The sequence below is a fragment of the Girardinichthys multiradiatus genome, chromosome 8 (assembly GCF_021462225.1).
Source record: "Girardinichthys multiradiatus isolate DD_20200921_A chromosome 8, DD_fGirMul_XY1, whole genome shotgun sequence".
Taxonomy (NCBI): Eukaryota; Metazoa; Chordata; class Actinopteri; order Cyprinodontiformes; family Goodeidae; genus Girardinichthys; species Girardinichthys multiradiatus.
Window position 1 is genome coordinate 15,740,171 of NC_061801.1, and position 7,632 is coordinate 15,747,802.

Below are 7,632 nucleotides of genomic sequence, written 5' to 3' on the forward strand. Positions count from 1 at the left end.
AAGAAACACCATTTTCCAATATCAAGCAGTACACTCTGTATACATGCACCCAAGCCAGATTAAAATGTTGTGACTGTGAGTACATCCTGTACACACAGTCACAAATTGTTAAACTGGTTTGAGCAGAAGATGATGAAGGAAGACTCAGCCCATTTCTTTTCTTTTCAGAACTTAATTAAACAATGACCAAAATGCAAAATAGCGAGTAAAAGGAAAATAAAACATATCTGGCACAGTTTTTCCTGTTGAACATATGAGAAAAACATTTAGTGAGTGGAGTCAGTATTTTTGCAGATACACAGTTGCTCGTGGTTACTACTGCTGACAAGCAACTGGATGGGTGCGGACCCAAATTATGTCTGGGGGATTTTTCCATTGCATGTTAGATTGACAATGATGCTAAATTGCTCTTAGGTCTGCTCTTATCACTATCAAAATGGTCTGCCTCTATAAAAATACAATTAGAACAAGTAGTATTTCATAATAACAAGCCCAATACATAAAAAAATATACATGCTCAAAATATGTTTGTTCTAATTCTTGCTAAGTATGCTCTAACTTTGACTCTCTCTCCTCAATTAGCTCCAGTGAATTCAATTGGTCTAATTCCTCTATTTTCTCCTCACTGAGCTGCAGTTGGTTGTTTGTGCTCATCCTTTATTGTTGCTTCACAAACAGCTACAGTAAGATATAAAAATGTTGACACCCCTTGAACCTTGTCATATTTTGTCATGACTAACGACACTTTATTTTATGTGTGTTTTATGTGATAAACGAACATAACATAGGACATAATTCTGAAATAAAAAGAATAATACAACATGCTTTTTTTTTACTAATAAAAATCTGCTATGTGTTGTGTGCATTTGTATCCGACCCTCTTTTTTTTAAAAACCACTAAATAAAATTCAGTGCAACCAATTACGTTCAAGAGTCACACTGCACATCACCCTAAACATGCCATCACTGTGGTGAAATAAGGTGGTTGCACCATCCCACTGTGGGCATGCTTTAAATTGTGAATCTGTGAAATGTGCTACTCATAGATTCTCTTTGGCCAGTGACAGAGCTTGAACTATTTTTCAAAGAATAGGTGAAAACACCAGTCTTTAGATATACAAAGCTGGTGGAGACACACCACAAAAGACTTTCAGCTGTAATTGCAGAGAAAGATAGTTGTACAAAGTATCAACTCTTGGGGGGTGAATGCATATGCATGACACACTTTCTTTTTGATTTTTATCTGCACAACATTTTAAAAACCATGTATCATTTTCCTTTCACTTCACAAGTATGTGCTACTTTATGATAGTCACTGAATGAAACACAAAGATGTTTGTGGTGTTAATGTGACAAAATGTGAAAAAGGTTAAGAGATATTAATATTTTTGCAAGGTGCAAAATTAACTTTAAGATATGATTAATGTTTATTTAGAATTTTGATTACCGTATTTTCCGCACTATAAGGCGCACTTGAAAACCTTTAATTTTTTCAAAAAATGACAGTGCGCCTTGTATTCCGGAGCGCCTTATATATGGATCAATTGGTTAATTGGTTGATCCATACTGGTTGTACACGGCGCTCTGTCAAATGTTTCAGTACGACTGGTAAACTACAAAGCCGCACCGCTTGCAGCATTACGGCTACCGTAGTCAGGGGCGTCGCTGAAGTAATAGCGGTAAACACCTGTACTGTGCTTACTCCTAGTCCAACACACACGTTATACACAATTGCCTGAACTATATGTGATTAGAAGCTCAGTGTGTGGGGTGTATGTTTCGTGTGTGTGTATGGAAGATGTTGACATTACTCCTCCGGACAGAGGTGGCGCTGTGTGCTGCCGTAGCTGAGCATCAAGAGTGAAGGAGTGACGTCGGTATTATTGTGTGTGTGGGGTGGGTAGAGACGGCGACCGGAGCAGCGGTGTATGAGTCTGTAAGCCCTGTGTTTTTACGTGCTGCAAAGTCATTAAAAAGAACCCCGAATCTCGTCAACAACTCAGTGTTTTGATGCTGTTTCTTCATGCTCAACTCAGCAACGTATGAGTGAGGGAGTTAAGCCCGAGGAAACTAGTAACTTCGACCCTGGAGAAAGCGTCTCCCCTGTGTCATCAGACTACGGTCAGGGGACAGAAACAGGAAAGGTTAACAGTACTAACGTTTGATTTAGTGCATCAAACTGTTTCTTTTACGTGTTTACTGAATCAGGGAAAAGTTCCCTTTCACGTTTTAACTAATGTTTGATTTCAACTTCAACTTCATAGACTCCAATGCATTCCTAACGTGCGGTTGGCTCTATTCAATAGATTTCTATGTAGAGGAGACCTTACCATGAGAGTGAATGGAGTTATCAGAACGCTGGTTTGTAGTGTATTAATAAAGTTTGACTGACTGACGTATCTGACTGTTTTGTTGACATTCTCTTTAGCACAGCTCTATCTAGTGGATGCATAATGCAACCCCAGTCAAACGTTTGACTGCAGTAGCTTCTATTCTATGCGCCTTATAATCCGGTGCGCCCTATATATGAAAAAAGTTCTAAAATAGGCCATTCATTGAAGGTGCGCCTTATAATCCGGTGCGCCTTATAGTGCGGAACATACGGTACTTGTTTTTTGTTTTGGAAGATGGGTAAGGTCAAAACGTCTACTATGTGTGTAGAACACCATACTTGGTAGGCCCACTAACAAATTTTTTTGTACTCTTATAAGTACTCTTACATCACCAGCATTGCTTTTGTTAATCAGTTGCAGAGTTCCCTTTGCTTGGTCTTACTTTATAAAGCAAATCATTGTTTCTGTTTGTTGTAAGCTCAACAGGTATTTGGTTTCATTTCCACAGGAGCATCTTCAAGTCATAATTTACCTTTCTGTTTCCACCTGACTGCTCCTGTGTCCTCCTCTTACAGGCTAAGTCAACACAACTGAAATGTATATGTCAATGTACGTCATTGCACCTGGTTGAACAGTGGGACTCTGACACAAAACAGGATTACTGGCTTAACACAGTGATTTTAGATTACAAATCTGGTTCGTCTTGAAAGTGCTACACTTTTTATCAAGGCATGTCGGCATAGCAGCAATTTTAAAGCAAGTTATGTTTAAACTAAGGAGCTTTGCTGACTTAAGGGATAGCGGATCTCACTTAAAAGAATCTAATTAACATCTTTAACATTTTTGAAGTCCACAACCTTGTGTGGAATAAATTATATTTTACAGATTGTTCTCACATTTTCAGATCTTGCTGCACCACATTTTCCCTATTAAATCATTGCTGCATGTTCTACTGCAGTTTTTTCCCCCTTATCTTTCCTTCAAATTGTTTTAACCAAACTGTTGAGTGGTATGTGATTGAAATACTTACATATTTTTGTTATAACATATTTCTTCCTCCATGGTTCACCTGTATCCTTCCTGGTTTTAATAATTTATGGCGGTAGGACAGAAATTGTTTTTTTCTGGCATGCCTCCCAAACAACCATTTGGCATGTGAATAGCATGTAATGGTCGTTATGCAGACATTTTCAGTTTTTAGCTTTTCAAGACTAATTTATCAAATGACAATAAATCTGTGAAAATAAGGGTCAATACGAATGGTTATAAAGTGCCCAAAGGGAATTTGCAAAGTCTTAGTGTTGGTTATCTTTATTATTGTTTTCTTGTCTGTTCTTGGCCAAACTACTGTGCTGCGCAGTAGCTCCGACAAAGATACAACAAAACAGGCCATTAGTTGAAAATCCTGCAGCAGACCACATCTGTTCCATTTATCTGTGGAAAAGGAGTCGAAACTCAGGATGCAAGCTCTGATGTCCATTCCTAACCACAAAACTATCTAAGCTAAACTTCTGTTTGCGATCGGTGAAAGATAAATGCTTCCCAGAGAAAGCAGGGAATTTTAAAGCCACTGGGGCTGAACATGTTTTTCCGATGATGGATCCTTTAAGATGTGCACTACTGTGTGTCAGAGAGTGAAAATGTATGCAGGACTGGTGAAAAAGCATGTTGCTGTTTATAATTATTGACAAGAGATCAGTAAATACATATATTTATGATCTCTAAATGGACTAAAAAGGTTCATATGGATTTATTTCAACTAACTCTGTCTTTTGGTTACTCCCTGAAAACATTAACCCAGTGAAGTGATTTTAATATTTGAATGAAAGCCCCTTTTAAATACGTTTAGAGACATCTAAGAGATGGTGCAGCCTCATTGCACCAGTATTTACCTGTGCACTCACCCTAACTAAGGAAGTTTGGTTGTAACAAACTATGTGCTCCTTTTTCCCAGCAATGGTTTATGTGATCTCAGACAGTCTGATCTAAAGGAGATTAATGAGAAGTATAATTCTGGTTCTTGACGATAAACTTTGGAAAAAAAAAAAAAAAAAAACATACCCCAGTGAACTTTATTCTCCGAGGGCAGACAGTGCCCAGTTTGTATCCCAAAAAATTTTCCCAATGATTCTTATCTCTAGGATATTTAAAACTTTTCCTCGTTTACCATAAAAAAACACTGCACTAAACCCACTGTAGACTTGCAAATAAGCAGAGTTTAGTCACTAGCTGGCAGTGAGCAGTAACATTGACCAGGCTTCATTACTAGATGGACTAAATATACACATAACAGATGCTGTGATGCTGCTTTGAGGCACGATGAGTAGCTGGAAAATATATGGCAAGAGATAATATGCAAAAGACACACAAACAGTTTGACCTTTAACATCTTAGAACCTGCCAAACATGAGACGCAGGTCTAAGGCCCCCGGAAAAGTGGGGTCCATGCAACGTTCACACAAACATTCTCTCTTCTTGCATGTGTGTCTGACAGTTACCATCCTGCTGTATATTGCTAAAAACACCTGTGTACTGTTTTACATGTTAGTTCATCATTTTAACATTTCCCACACTGAAAAAAATATGGCTGCTTGATCAGATGAGCTGAATGCATGTTCAGTATTAGCTCCATGTTCCAACCACAAATTTCAGCTGCATTCTGAGTTGTTCCATACAGCTATCGTTGCATGTTTACTGTTGTACTGCAGAGAGCTAAACCTCCACTCCTCTCCCAAGTCTTTTGCAGCCTTTAACAGGTTTTCTTCCAACACCAGGATAGAATGCAGTGAGATTAAAAAAGACTGAGAGATCAGCACCTCATACTAATCTACTCAGAGGCTGAACTCTGCTTGCCTGCTTCAGTATGAGAGCTTCACCAACAGCTTAAATCTATTAATTTATCCTCTCGGATGCTGTTAAAAGCCAAACAACCAAAAGAGGCATTTGACTCCTTTTTCTACTGGGATGTCATGCTGAAGTAGGGAATTAATAAAGATTTCATCTAGCAAATAAAACCACTTTAGGTAAAAAACAACAGGCCATCTGCTCTAATTTACAGTTTTGGATCTAAAATTGCAGAGGATGGAGATGTTCGGTTCAAGAGAAGCTGAACAACTTCAAAGCTGTCAAGACTTTTGTTTTTCTGTAACACTCAAGATTCCATTTTATTTTAGAGTAAAATAATTTTTTAAGTTACCATTTGTGTTACAAATTCAGATGTGGAGTCTTGCAGCTGTGGATAATCCATAGAGTACATAGTACAATGGCCATTTTGACTGAAACTACATTCACTAAGAAAAATTCAGTTTCTGCAGTTTAGTCTCTGCTCTCTGGCTTAACTGAAAAAGGACCTCTGCCCCTATCCACTCATTGAACCTGTGTGACAGAGAAATGACATACACAGAGGCAGCCGTTACAAATAATGTGTTCAAAGCACATTTGCAGTCAGAATGCAGTGCTGGTTTTCACTGTTACCGCAGTGCTGCGTTTGAACCTCCGAGCACTGCTGATGGCTAGCTGATAAAATGAAGTCAGCCAAAGGCAATCTTATTTTGAGAGTGCACCCATGTGTGTGTGTGTGTGTGTGTGTGTGTGTGTGTGTGTGTGTGTGTGTGTGTGTGTGTGTGTGTGTGAGTGTGTGTGTTGTTTCTGTTAAAATTTTGGATGAATACCAGTCAGCTTGTTGGTGGATAAGATGCAGCAAAGGAGTCAGATAAGATGTGGCTGAGCCTTTGAACTGATAGGAACCAGGACGGAGAGCCAAAGAGCAGCAGACTGAACAGAAGGGACGTTATGTTAGAACAGAACAACGTGCTACAGTATTTTAAATATGTACTGAGATAGCCAAAGCTGGATCTAGACAGATAGAAAGATGGACAATTCCAAGAGAGATTTTTATTTTCAATTTTGCATTGAGGAACATTCTGAAATGAAGGTTGCACACTGTGAGGGATCGAGTTGGAAAGCAGGAGGAGTCACAGGAATTATTAGAAAAACAGGGTTTTTTATGTTAACCCAAAAACGTTATAACTGCAAAAAGGACAACTGAGCTCATAAAAGAGGTCAATAAGCAAAAGTAAATTCAGGCAAAAAATGTTAGCAAACCAACTGACTGCACAAATAAACATAACTGACCTATTAAGACATGGCTGATCAGACCATTGTAACACAACAGGGGTAACTAAACAATACAAACACCAACTAAAAGAAACAGTACAGTACAGTTAAGTTTGTTGCTAAATTAAACACTAAAGAAAGAAAAAAAATCCACTAATCTTTAAATATAAATCTTTAGTTAAATACAAACGAGCTACTTTAACAAAAGAAAATACAAATTGCCCCTCTCCAGCAGGAGTTGGTGGTGCAATTTTCCAACAGGTATTTAGGTGCTCAGAGACCTGGCCATCACCTTTTGTCTGGCCAAACTCCCAGGGATCATGGAAGGTAAAAACCAGTAAGAGAAACAAGAATTAGAAATAATTACAAATCAAAGATCAAAATGAGTTGATAAAAATACATATGCGCGCTTACAAGTGGATGAATGAATGAACAATCAGGGTGCATGAGAGTTACCCAACTTTACTGGAGTGAGACCATGGATTTGGCCAACACACTAGGAAAGCTAGTGCTTTCCTCAACAATATGCTGTATCAATGGTGCTAGCTGGAGTTTAACCACTCTATAGAAATTCATAAGCAATGGAAAAACATGTGCAGTGCTGTGAAAAAATATTTGAATACATTTTAATACATTTTAATAACTAACAAAGACAATGTGGTAAATACAAATTGCAGTTTCAAAGTGATCATTTAATTTAAGTGAAAAAAGCTATCCAAACCAACTGGCCAGCATCACCTTAAAACCCATAATTGTGAATGTGTTGTTTAACAGCAGACTTACTACTATAAATTTTACTTACTATACAAAGGTTAATAATACATTCAGACAGAAATCCAGCAACAACATCAACATGCTAGTGACACAGAGCACAAATCGAATCAGTCCATTGCCAGGTTTCACAATTAAATTACTGAGAAACACTAACAGGAAATATATGTCCTGCTAGGCTCATCATGTTCGTGGTAGGGTATAAACGTCTAATGGGCCAGATTAGACCCATTAGAAGGCCTAAATAGCCTAAAACCATTGTGAGCTCCAAACAATAACTACCTTAGATTTCAGCAACTTGATAGATGAAGGTATGAAGGAATTTGTTTTCCAAAATGGAGCATAAAAGCTCTGACTGGAGGGCCTGAGGGAGAACTCTCCTGCCAATACGTGATCAGGTTGGTTCATAATT